This window comes from Eleutherodactylus coqui, chromosome 1, assembly GCF_035609145.1.
Source record: "Eleutherodactylus coqui strain aEleCoq1 chromosome 1, aEleCoq1.hap1, whole genome shotgun sequence".
In the NCBI taxonomy this organism is placed as follows: Eukaryota; Metazoa; Chordata; class Amphibia; order Anura; family Eleutherodactylidae; genus Eleutherodactylus; species Eleutherodactylus coqui.
Genome location: NC_089837.1, coordinates 87,469,956 through 87,483,291, shown reverse-complemented (window position 1 = coordinate 87,483,291; position 13,336 = coordinate 87,469,956). Strand labels below are relative to the sequence as shown.

Below are 13,336 nucleotides of genomic sequence, written 5' to 3'. Positions count from 1 at the left end.
AAAAATTTCTGATAACTTCTGTATGGCTCATATTTAATGCACGATGTACATTACAAAGTGCATTAATATGGCCATACAGAAGTGTATAGACCCACTTTGTTTCGCGGGACAACCCCTTTAACCCCTTGAGTGGCACGCCCGGAAAATTTCTGGGGACGAGCTCCACTGCTCATAGCAACATAGCCTGGAAGATTTCCGGGCTATGTATCACTATGGGAGCTGCAGAGCACAATGCCACAAGCTGTGACATTGTGCTCTGCCTGCACAGACCCACAGAGAACAAAGCAAGGGCTTTGAAAAACCAGCAGAAGATATTGCCGACATGTCGGCAACCTCCTGCTTTGTTTACAGGTTGCCATAGAGACCATCGGCTTGTCAGAAGCAAGCCGATGGTCTCTGTGGCAGGGAGAGCTGGTTGTTAGCTGTCAGAGGACAGCTAGGTACTAGCTCTTACAGCAGAGATCAGAGAAAACCTCCGATCTCTGCTGTGTTAACCCTTTACATGCTGCAGTCTATGTGACTGCAGCATGTAAAGGGTTGTCACTGCAGCATGTAAAGGGCTGTCATCATCGGACCCCCGGAATGTGATCAGGGGTCCTGATGGGTCCCTGTGGAAGTCCCCTAAAGGGACAAAAAAATTAAAAAATTAAAAAAAGAAAAAAAAAAAAGTAAAAAAATTAAAAAAAGAAAAAAACACTTGTCTCCCTTTACTTTGTAAAAAATCAAAAATACAAATCACACATGTGGTATCCTTGTGCGTCGTAATGACCCAGAGAAGGAAGTTAATACATTATTTAACCCCTTAATGACATGGCCCCTTTTTTCTTTTTTCCCCATTTCTTTTTTTCCTCCCCCCTGTTTAAAAAATCACAACTTGTCCCGCAAAAAACAAGCCCTTATATGGCCATGTCAATGGAAAAATGAAAAAGTTATGGCTCTTGAGACGCAACTGCAAAACTAGTTGAAATTCAATGATTAGACCATTTTAAAAAACCTGCCCTGGTGGGCACGACAGGGTGGTAGAAAACCTGCCACTCAAGGGGTTAAGGACCAAGTGATTATTTAGCAATGGCTCATGTGAACAATTGGCCCTTTGAAGTCAGCCATAAAGGTGATGGGGCTCTTGGTGAAAAGGAGTTTAACAGCCCTGATTTACATCATTCTGCTGCATAGTTGAGTGTAGTAGTACCCTACATTGCTAAACTGTAAATGTGGGCAAAAATACTGCATTGTGGAGGATTACTTTGGCTGCTAATATAGTATTACACAGCAGAGGACCTTGCCCAAGCTGTAGCCACTCTTCACTCTTTAACCCCTGAACCAAGTGCACCCTGATGCCTGGCAGCTGCTTTCCACCCCGGACTCCATCCAGGCAGACCTGCATATAAATAGCTGTATCGGGAGCGTAAACTGTCAACACCTGTCTTCTGGACATTGCCGAAACGTAACCACAAGTGCTATAGTCTTCCCCCTTCTCATATATTGGGGGTTGGATGATCACATGACATTTATACACACTATAGAGTTAGCGCTTAAGTGATGAGATGCCGAGACAATCGGCCGTTGTAGTCTTTACAGAAGGTGCAGTCACATACCTGTCTGAATGTACTATTGTATCTAACAGTAAAGTAACACAAAAGAACTGATCATTTACACTAGGAGGTTTTGTAGTCATGTAATCACTTTGTAGTCTTGCCAGTTTCTTAAGTTCGCAGGTAGGTTTTCCCTCTCCATGAGAATGAAGGTTTTCTACAACTTACCTATATGTCCCAGGGATAAAACAAACCAACCAAAAAAAACACAAAAACAGGACAAAAGTTGTGCCATGAGTATGTCCCCTAAAAAAAGGGCGGCTCATGTTCAAACCACACTTTAGACAAAGTTGCATACGACCATTGCAAATAAAATGCAAGATTCCCTTGTATGGAAAACATACTTAAAAAGGTGCAATACAACCGAAAGGAGCAGTGCCCATCAGACGCCCTCTGCACAACCCGCTTTCTAGACTTTGCATTGCAGGCTACACTTGTCTGTGCACAACAGGAAGTAAGAAGGTTCCTGTAACATGAAAGCTGGCAAGCGATGTCTGCACTGATTTCTAGAGTCACGGTGCCAGCAGCGCTCAGTCATGAAGTTACTTGTCAGATATAGCTTCACAAAAAAAAAAAGACAAACGTTCTTTATGTTCACTCCAGCAGCTCCGTAAATGCAAAACTGCAACCTTTACATCAAGTATGTATCTGGGAAAGCCTGTTGACAAACTGTAAGGCAACTAATACAGATGCCCCATGGGTTAGCTGCCAACCTGTCAGCCCTGGAGTGGGCATGAGTCACTGTATATGGAAGACGATCCCTGTCACAACTAGAATATCTAAGCTTCTAGCTAAGAAGCGGTTAAACACAATTCTTAAACACGGCAGATGAAGACTGATCAGGGACCTTTACTTACTGAAGATTTGGATTTTTGTGAAATGTAGCTCCATTAGAAAGGACCTCGTTAGTTCTTAAGGCTGGTTCACATCAGCGCCATAGGGTTCCGCTTTCCTGCTCCGTTATGGCACGCAATGGCTGAACTGAGCAGACGTATGACAGAAGAGAACAGACCCCATTGACTATAATGGAATGCGTTCGGTTTCCGTTTGGCATTCGGAAGGATGAAATGGCTCTGAATGCAGTTTTAACGGAATTCAGCGAAAGATTCCGAATGGAACCTTCAACACTGATGTGAACAGGCACTTGGAATTCCCCATGAACAGCTTAGATGGTATTCCTCCTGGAAATGAATGAAATCGACAACTAAAAATTACCATTCCTTCAAGGGGTTGTCCAGTTACCAGACAAGCCCGCGTCAATAGGGCGGCCTGCATTAAAATAATACACTGAGGTATACTTACCCCTCCAGGTCCACCGGGATCCAGCGCTGATCCTGTCATTTGTTGCGACAGATGACATCACTGGAATAAAGGTGACCTTGCACCATCACCGCTTGTTCTCCTTGCATTGGCACTCCCATCCTGAGCGCCATGATGCAAGGAGTTCAGGTTTGTGAGGCTGCAGCGGTCACCCGATTTCCTTCAACATCATCTGTCATAAATCGCCAGGGCTGCAATGCTGGATCCTGGCAACTGCAAAGGGGCAAGTATAGCTCCGTTAATTATTTTAATGCAGGCGGCCCTATTGAAGCGGGGTTGCCCAGTAACGGGACAACTCCTTTCACCGCCATTATTGATTGGAAAGTATCAGAGTGCGCCATCCCCCAGACAAGGGGAACGGTAACAGCTAATTGTCAATTTGTTCATACATTTCCAGGAGGAATAACTGAGGCACAACACACAGTTCTAAGAAAAGATATTGATGACTTAAACTCCATTGAGAATGTAACTACTAAGACAAAAAAAATAAATCGATAATACATGACAGGAGAGCTGATGGGTCCTTTTAACAAGAAGTCCACCATTCTATTAGTACTAATATTTTAATTACTGCTAATGAGCTTAGGAATTCTGATCCATTTAAATAATATAGCAAACTAAAGGGTTCATTCACATCAGCATCTGAGGCTCCGTTAAAAACTTCCGTCGCCAATTTCCTCTAAAGAAAAATAAGCCAAAAAATAGCGCTACATGCAGCGCTATTTCACCCTATCAGAACAGGCAAACTGTGTGAGGGTGGGACACAAAACTGACCCCATTATAGTCAATGGGGTCTGTTCGCACCACTCGGGTCATACGCCGGTTGCATTCGGCCAGGGTTTTGCCGACCGGACCAGTAAAACTGAAACCTCCTAGAGCGGATGTGAATGAGCCCCAAGCTCCATGATGAAATAGATGTCAAGTACAGACCTGGTCAGCAGAGCGCTGCAGTCAGACAAGGGGCACATTGTTTCTCTAAGCAGGTCATTTTTTTCCGTTGCGCGTTACAGCTTCCAGGATGTTCCAAAAAAGGTCTCCAGAAATCCTAAAAAGGGATAAAAACCAGCAGTGAAATCCACAGGAGTTCACACACAAGTCACATTTGCATTACACAAAAGATATGACAGAGAAACCGAACAATCCAAAGAAAAGTCGTATGCCTGGAACAATGGAAGAAGAGAACAGCCTTTTCATCAGGCGAGATGCAAAGATTCAGCCGGGGAAGATCAAATGCAGTAGACCCATATATGCCATTGTATTAACCTGCATAAAAGTAAAGCGGTACTGCTCTACAGCTGCCTCAGGGGATGCCACCCAGCTTTCCTGGAGGTCTGAATGGTCATTTTGACTAGTAAAGGAATACGGGACACATCACTGCATAAAGTAAAAGAGTTGTCCGAGCTGGATAAACTTTTATACACCTTATTAGAGCATATTCACATCATAGAGAAGAGGTTGTTTAGACACGACGACGGCTTCAACAAATTAGCATTGACAAATATTCAAAAACTAGGTGAAAGCGAAAGTTGTCACCCATCTTTCCCATATCTCGAAATGGCGATTCTGCTTTTTTAGGCAGTGATCCATATTCTGCTCACAAGAATCTGTGTGATATTAGCACATGTATTCACAGTGTATCTAAAATCCTGCTCCAGCAAAACCATGCCAAGGCCTATGCAAATAATATGGTTTTTATCAAATTACACCCCCCCCCCCCTGCCAACTGGCACAAGATGAAAGGAGAAGTAGGTAAGTGTTACATTCACAATCCAGGCTGTCCTCGGCCATGGAGAGAAGAGAAGAGACATGGAGCAGAGTTTATTACAAGTCTTCCTGCAAATCACCAGAAAATATACTCATGACAAACACTTGAGACATGTCAACAGGGTCTGACCTTAATCCATCAACGTGTAACGGGTGTGAAGAAACAAAAGGAGAGCGCGACTAAAATAATCTCTTCGTGATGACAGGCGGAAACCTTTGGGATGTGGTGCAAACTGAAATCTAGCATACAAAAAAATTAAAATAAATAAATAAAAATGGCCCTGGTGTGAGATATGGTCAGTAGAGGAGTCCTGATGGGTGGTGGGGCGGTCTGTTTTATTTGCATAATGGCTCCCCGTACCCAAATATTGAGAGAAAAGCTTTGCGAGTCAGTCTGTATATATATTTGGGATAAATGCAGCATTCAAAAAAATACTTCATAGACAGCTCCAAGTTTATTGGCAAAACTTTTCCCATAATGTATACTTATAGCACCTTAATGATCCCAATCTTGGTGTTATTGGGAGTTCCAGCAGTCAGAACCGAACCATTTTGTGGTCGGTATCGGTACCGATTCAGGTCATTTGTTTCTGGTGGAGAGTGGGCAACAAATGAAGGGCGACTGTCCATGGATGTGAATTGGAGGAAACAAATGCTTTTCTAGAGGGTGAACAGCTGAAAACAAAGCCAAGGATGCTGAAAAAAATAAAATAAAATCAATACTCACCTAGCTGGCGCTGTGCGGGTCCCTGCCGCTGTTCTCCAGAGCTCCAGGCACTTGTCATGGCCAACAGAAGATCTTTTGCTAGTGACTGTTCTGATTGGCAGAGCTTGCTGAGTGACACCGATGAATGTTTGTGATTGGTGCATCAAGCGCTGGCTCTGATTGGCGGAGCCAGCACTCCTGAACCAATCAGAGCAACCTCTCACTTGGAGGTGGGGATTTCAATCCCAGTCACTAGCAATAGATATGCCTGGCAGCCTGCCCTGAGCTCCGGAGAACAGCAGCAGGGTCCACGGCGGCGCCAGCTAGGCGAGTATTCCTTCTTTTATGTAGTGCAGCTAGTGCTTGCGTTTAGCACTGCCAAAAGCGCAGTACAAAGTTGTGCGGGTGAAACAGCTGACCATTCATTTCAATGGGCGACGCAGGGCTGAAAACGACCAAAGCTAGAACATGCTCGCTGTCAAAGCGCAGCGTTGAAGACGCTTGTGTGAGCAGCCCCATTGAAATGAATGGGAGTGGTTGTACAGCGTTTAGTGCAGCGCTGAAAAGCCGGCGCTAATTGCTGGTCAAAAACGTCTGTGTGAGTGACACTTAGCGGTAATGGTGCCGAGCTGCAAGGTGGTGTGATCTTGGCTGCTACATGTCAGCACAGCATCATGCTGGTCACCAAGGACAAGGCTGCTGTTTTGGTTCTCAGACATGATGAGATGAGTCCCATCATACATAACTATGAACAGACCATGTTGGAAAGCTTCTTCAGAACAGCATAAACTTTTCCATGATACATTTCGGAGTTCGAGCACGTTGCAGCCTGTCAGCAGCGATTGTCTCATTCCGCACTGTTTTCCAAGGCAAACACAGCGATGTTATGAGTGCTGTCAGGAGGAAAACTTGCATGTTGACTCTGATGTCGTCAGTCATGGCCAAGCAGATTCTGTACTTTCTACAGAAGTGATGTCATTAACTTTCAATTGTTCCCAGATGACAGGAAAGTCTTATATCCTCTGACCCATCTGCTTCTCACCCTGGGAACATATTAGTTTTGAGGAGAAGCAATGTTTTTTTTGTATAGAATTAATAACATCTTCATCGCTTTATGGTCTTCATGTCTGAAGACAATAGTAGAAGTCCCCAACATTCAGCATGCTCTCAAATGCTGTGCAACTTATGTAAGATCGAATGCAGTCCCATCGGTTCCTATGGCAGCACTTTCGGCATGAGTTTGGGGCCCCCGAAACATAAATGGATCCTATAAGAGATCATAGGGCCCTATAGCCCTATTGGCAGTCAACCTAAGGTGAAATGAACATGGACGATCCTAAAGTTGTGCCCCATATTGTCAGGTACAACTCAGATCAGACAGTACACGGACATACCATTCATGTGCTGTCTGAACGCATAGGTTGGAAAGCTCGCTGTAACATGTATTTTTGTTATCCATTAAAAAGGTATCATATCTACAAGATTACTTGGTTTTTCTTACTGAGAACAAGTACATTGTGCTGTATGATATATGGGACCCCACATATGTAACATGTGCGATTTTCATCTAAGAATCAGGCAAGAAAAGGACTTGCTACGATTTACTTAAGTCTGACTTTTCGTCAGAGTAAGAATAAAGCTAATGTGTATATACCTACACCTACATGGGTGTCACTGGCTGTCCGATTTTTAGACTGATCTCTGGGGTATGAAAATTAGACAAAAATATTGTCCATGTGCATGCAATGAGAGCTTCGTTGTGTCTACAATTATTTTGTAACATATCTTTTTCAGAATCGGCTTTTTGTTTTTCTAAAAGTTTTGTTTAATTGCCGAGGTTACACGACTTCGCAAAAAAAAAAAAAAAAAACAACAAAAACACAAGAACCAGACTTTCCTCTCAATTTCCTAGCCGATGCTGCTCTTCTGTGACCTGCAGAGACCTGCGGGGGACCATAAGAGCTACAGCGCTGGATCACCAGGTGAAACGAGGAGAATACTAGCTCTTTTCTTGTTTTACAAAAGTTGCATTATTTTTGTTTTTTTTGCAAATGCAGCTAAGCCCTTTAAGCTTTTTCCAGAATAAAAAAAACAGTTGCACACCTCTCTGAAGGTTGTGTGTTGTATCAGAACGCAATCCCATTCACTTCAATACACATGAGCTGCGCACGAGATAGAACCCATGGACAGCTGTGACGCAGTTTCTATAGCCATGTTTGTTTAATCCTGTATAGCCCCTTTAAATGAAGAGACCCTTATTGAAGAGTATTTAGGGTAGGCTTACTAGGGAGTCTTAAGTTGCTCATGCACCTTCAATAGCTGTTGGACTGACAGCTCGGCCGACAGTAAGTTTTTCCAAATCCCCATATTTAAACATTTGTTTCAGATAAGTGATCATCTGTTTTCCATGGGGATGTCGAGAAGGCCACTGCCAGATACCCCTTTGCAATGTCTACATCCTATATGGGCTACCACCTCACTCCCATTATAAAACGAAGATACAGCTTCTGAATGCCAACAGGATACAGACTGCACTAAAAGCATCTAAAACATGGAAAGCTAGCACACATCACCCAGCGACTTGATGCCTTCCAACAACGATGCCTTCTTCACCTGCTCAAGGTGTAATGGACCTTTTTTTCAGCTTGTGTAGCGTTTGTTGACCACTAAACACCTCTACAATGTAATCGAAAGTTCAGTGAGTTAGAGTTTGAAAGGGACACATTATTGGAATGCGAGAAGCTGGGTGGTCATATTGACGAATTGCCCACCAACTGGGCAGTTCTGACCAGACTGTTGGGAGTTGTTGAGGCCAGTGAACATGAGACGGCACACACACAAGGTGAACAGGCTTAGGATCCCTTCAACAGACTACCAGTAGAGAGGATCGTCTATCTGGTTGCCAGATTTGTCACCAATATGTATGGAACCAACTGGGACAACAACTTCAACAGCCTACAAGTTAGGCCGATCTAGAGGCTCAGTTACAGCAAATGCGGTCCGGTTTGCTGGAGAATACTATATGGAACCTATAAGCCTCCTTGCTAGATATTGTAATTACTTATATCAGCGTAACAATCCCACACAAAGTTTCATTCGATTTCGACAAGTGTACATTTTTAGAGAACTTACGCACGCTCAACCTTTCATGGGATGATGTTGAAACTGCTGCTTTTGACGGCCAATGATGGCATGCTATTGTTGCCCAATGTGCCGAAAAGTGTAGGAGGACCCAAATCTAAGTGAATCTTTACAAGAACAAAAAACCACATTGGGCGTGCAAATTCAACATACCCCATCTTTCTTTCCCCCCATATTGTTTGTTATGGAAAGGTCAGGAGACCCTCAAAGACGTGACAGTTGTTTGGAGAAGTTTTCACCAACATGCATGGGAGCCTTTAACGTTAGTCATATCACCAGCACTTCCAAATGACTTGTTCCCAGGAGTTGAGGAAACTTTCCTACATATTTTGTCTGGGTTTAGATTGAGATGGTTATCGATCTCAATTTTCGTTATTGCTGAACCCAGAATTTCCTGACTTTACGTTTTGTAAGATGAAATAATTTAAACACCTGAGCCGTATGCAGAGTCCTTGATATCCACCTGATATGTACAATGCACACATGGGCAGCACATGGCACTTTTTCTCTGGTAAGAGCAATTAATAAAAAGCAGACAAAAACGAAACAGCACGTTTCCTAGAAGTCACATAAGGCAGCCGCGGGGCACTTGCTAAAGCACTCGTCATTCTGGCTGGATTCACTTTTTTGCCTCCCACCCAATCTCCCTCCCAGCCCAGGTTTGGCATCTGGAGCCACAAAGAGGGCAATGTGTGAATGACTCTCTGGGTCCCTCCTTCATTCAGCTTGAGAACAAAGGGGAGCTGTGTTGTAAAGTAACATTTCCTCCAAGAAGTCCGCCCTCACATTATTTCATGCTGCTCCGGCAGACTGTGGGCATCTTCATGCTGGGCTATGAATGCCTTGTAACCTTTTATTCACGAAGGAGGAACAGATTAGTCAGTGGGGCTGAAGAATTGTTTAAGTTAACAACCTAGAAATTAACATTAAAGACTTTAATGATACTGTTGAACAACTTGCATTTCCATACGGTTGAAGTATACGCCTGTCAAGTCATAATGAACATGATGGTTCCATAGTGTAGCTCGGGACGGTGACCCTGGGGTTCAGCTAATGGACAGTTACCTCATTGACCATAAAAACAACTTCCTGGATGGTAACCCAAAAGGTCATCTTCCCGTAGAAAAAAAAATTATATAAAAACTGTGCAGTTCTGGATAAGACAGGAACTTTATGTAGAGTCGGAATCCGTTTTGGGTGGAGTTGGAAGTAATTTAATGACTACAAAAATAAGAATGTTCATTATAAAATTATTAAAAAAGAGGGTTATGTGGAGCTTAAATACTGATTACCTACCCCAAGGTCGGCTCACACGACTGGGTCGGATTCCGCATGCAGGAGGCCTGCAGTGGATTCCAGCTGGTCACCCTGGAAGACGCTACAAAACACATCCCAAAGTGTCAAACATTCAAACAGCTGATTGGAGGGGGTATTAGGATAGGTCATCAATATCGGATCAGTGAGATTTGGGTCCCAAGTACTGGAGAACCTTTTTAAATAGCTGTTGTACAGGCCATTACCCAGTTTTTCCAGGAATAGATAACACAATGGGGTTTATTTACTATTGAAAATTCAACAGTTTTCTGGTGCAAATTGCACTTGCGCCAGATTGCAATTACCCAGTTCATTTGGTCAGTCTGGTTATGCGTGGAACAGATTTCTGCAGGAAGCAGACAGCGCTGTTCCCATTGCACTGGCCAGGCTTGGTATAACAGGCCCCCTAGCTCTGCTCTCATACTCCTCCCCCCACCCCCGCTGTCACTGCCTCCGGCGCTCAGCGGTGGAGGGGTGAGTGACAACAGGCAGGAGGGAAGATAATGGGCATCCATTCTCCAGACCAGCCAATCAAACTGTGGGCGTTGGTTGTGGGCGTGCAGCTGATCTACCCATTTTTCTGGTGGAAACAAGATACAACAGTACCGGTAACATGTTGGTGGGGGAGATGGTAGAGGACAGGCCAAGTTAGCACTTCAAGCGGCTCCCACTGAAGCAACAGCTCCATGTTCTGCAGGAGGAGAGTCGAGCCTACTGCCATTCCTTAGATTTGCTTCTGCCTGTGTGTTATATCCACAGCATGCAGAACTGTTCGTAGAGTGGATTACATAGCATGCTTCAAGTATCAACCCCTCCTCTCCCTCCCAGATGCAAGCACACAGCAGTCAGTCGGCATCAGTCAGACATGAGCATCCCCCCCCCCCCTCACGTCAGATGCTGCCTCCCTGCCGATTGGACCAGACACAGTGCAAAGCAGCATGGGAAGTAAGGGTAAGGAAGTGCAGGACAGTGAACTACTACCGGTATCAGACTGCTAGGCTGGCTAAAGCCACCTCCCTTAAAGTGTAAGACCACCTGAAATCAGAACTTACAAATAATGAAGCAGGGTGCAAAAAGCACTAATTGAGAGGGTAAGAAGAACCTGGTATATTTTAGAAAACAGTTGAAAACTCGGGTACGCTTTAAGTTATTAATACAGCAGTCTACAACCCTTTTGCTTGAAAGTGCCTATGACAACACTTCTCAACCAATTCTCAATTCAAAGATGTCCTAAACAACAAAGATACTTTTTCTCTGCGACATCCCAGCCACCTAGTGATATAACCGAAAACTCTAGTGTGCACTTCTTATGCCATGTGTGCCATGACTTTACCACCCATGCCACAGGCCATCAAACTTGTATAAACAATTCTTAGAAGTTACCTGTCAGGCATCATAAGCACAACATGTACTTTACATCAATTATACTTATTTCTGAGACACTATTGGTGAGAAAAGAAGCCGAACAATCATCCCAGAGCAAAGCCTTATAACATACAGCGATGCTCCTACCCACAGAATTCCCATAAATCAACCAAGATGTCTGTTCCATGCGCCGCCTGGTAGAGATATATACACATGGTAATTGCAATAACTCTAGTATCCCTTACACTGGGCTCCGACATGCCAGACTTATGACTCTGCAGCACCCAACCACTGTACAGCGCAATTTATGAGCATACAGTAAAGAGGATAAAGTGTAATGGCTCAGCGCATCGGCCAATGGATGACATATTCATCATACCCCAGGCTGCCCTCCTGCGCTGTAGTCACACACAATGCACAACGCAGAGCATGGGATAAAACATTTAATAAGCAGGCGTTCCCATTCCCTCAAGCATCTGCATGAAATGGAGCGGCGGCCAAAGATGCAAAACAGCTGTACAGAATAATGTGCACTGATGGAAAGCAGATCCTTTTACTAAACGCGGTGCTGGAGAACGAGGAATGGCCACGGGGTCGGACTACAGGCAACCTATCTGTGGAAAAGTAACCTAAATGCTACAGCAAGAGTCCTTTAGTCCAGCATCTGAAAGTCCAGAAATTCTGATAGTAGCATACTTTTAAACTTTTTTTTTGTTTCATGCAGATTTGGTAATCTGTTGTCCATCTGTTCCAATTCTTGCTAGATTAAAGGAATTTTACTGGATCAAGATTTCTGATCTGGGTACCATATGCAAGGCAGACCCGGAGCCTACTGGCAGCCAAGTATGGAGGTGCTGCGGATTACCAGTGAGGAAGTGGCAGCATCCACCTTCCAGCAATAATCTAACGAGTAACAAAGTATAAAATTAAGGCTGTATTCACCCCCCCCCCCCCCCCCCCAGTGCTTTTGAAAAAAAGTTGCAGGTTTTAAATCATGCGATTTGCCCATGTGGTTTTTACTGCCTCCCCAATACCTCGTGGGAATACAGAGGTATTGGGGTGGATCAGTGGCAAAATTCTCATTGCAGATTCTTTCCACAAGGTATGGATGAAATGTCCACTGCTGGTACTGAAAAGTTTTGCTAACTTCACACTGGCGAGCGCAATATGGGGCCGTGAATCCCACCCCCATATCACGCTCGCCATGCATGTGAAATCCCCATGAATGCGAGCCTTTTGCATGGCAAAACAGCTTCGCATCACTTCAGTTGAGAAGAGAATCCCCCGCCGGGTTCTGTCAGCTGCGGATCGCAGCGTTTTTCCCATTGTTTTCAATGGGAGATCTCGCATCGCGTGTACCTAGCACGTGGTGTTATGCTGCCACCAGCCCCATTGAAAACAGTGGGCACTGCAATGCGAGGGCACGCACAAGATAGAACATGCTGCGATTTGTTTCCCACATAGCATCACAACGCTGTGCCATACAGGAAACCATCACTCATGTGTATGAACCCATTCAAAAGAATGGGGTTCCTACTTCTACGTCTCCCAACGGGCAAATCTTGTGCAATTTTAGCGCCCCCATGAAGCTGACCTTAGGTTAGGGCTACACAGCAACTCTCAGAAAAGTCTCAAAAAAGTGGCACTACCAAAAAAGTTGTGCGAATTGCGGTCAGACAACCGTTTTAGAGATGGAGTTGGGATGTTAAACACAGCCAAATCACAGACAGGCAGTAGCAAGTTAAAGTCATATGCGACTTGCACTGCAGTCTATGATGGCAAAGTCACGTGTGACTTGCGACCGCAAACCCATCAATTTGGGATTTTATGCAGCAATCTGAGGACCAACAGAACAGGTCACTTGTATCCGGGATGTAGTATTACTTGACCTATTTGCCAAACAGGCTACGCCCAATTAATGCTACATTCTGTCTTTGCACAAAAGTTTATGCCAGTTTTCCAAGGGGCGTCAGTCATAACAGGGGCATATTCTATTAGGTGTAGGTCCTACTATTGGGGTATGCGATTGCTACGTCACTCACGCACCCACTATAGCTATGCCCCCCGATTCACAGATCATGGTATATAAATGTTGTAGTCAAAGCCTGAACATGTTTGAACATTTATGGGACTA

General features: G+C 44.3%; 1 protein-coding gene across 2 annotated transcripts in view; it reads right to left on the bottom strand.

Annotated features, from left to right (window-relative positions):
* Positions 1-13,336, bottom strand: part of PPP2R3A (protein phosphatase 2 regulatory subunit B''alpha) — a 160,052-nt gene that overhangs the window by 117,643 nt on the left and 29,073 nt on the right. The window contains exon 2 of one of the 2 annotated variants that reach the window (XM_066597985.1): positions 3,843-3,957. The exons of the other annotated variant lie outside the window; for it this stretch is intronic. The gene's annotated coding sequence lies outside the window, so the exon portion shown is untranslated. The remainder of the gene's footprint in view (positions 1-3,842; positions 3,958-13,336) is intronic. 2 annotated transcript variants of the gene reach the window in all.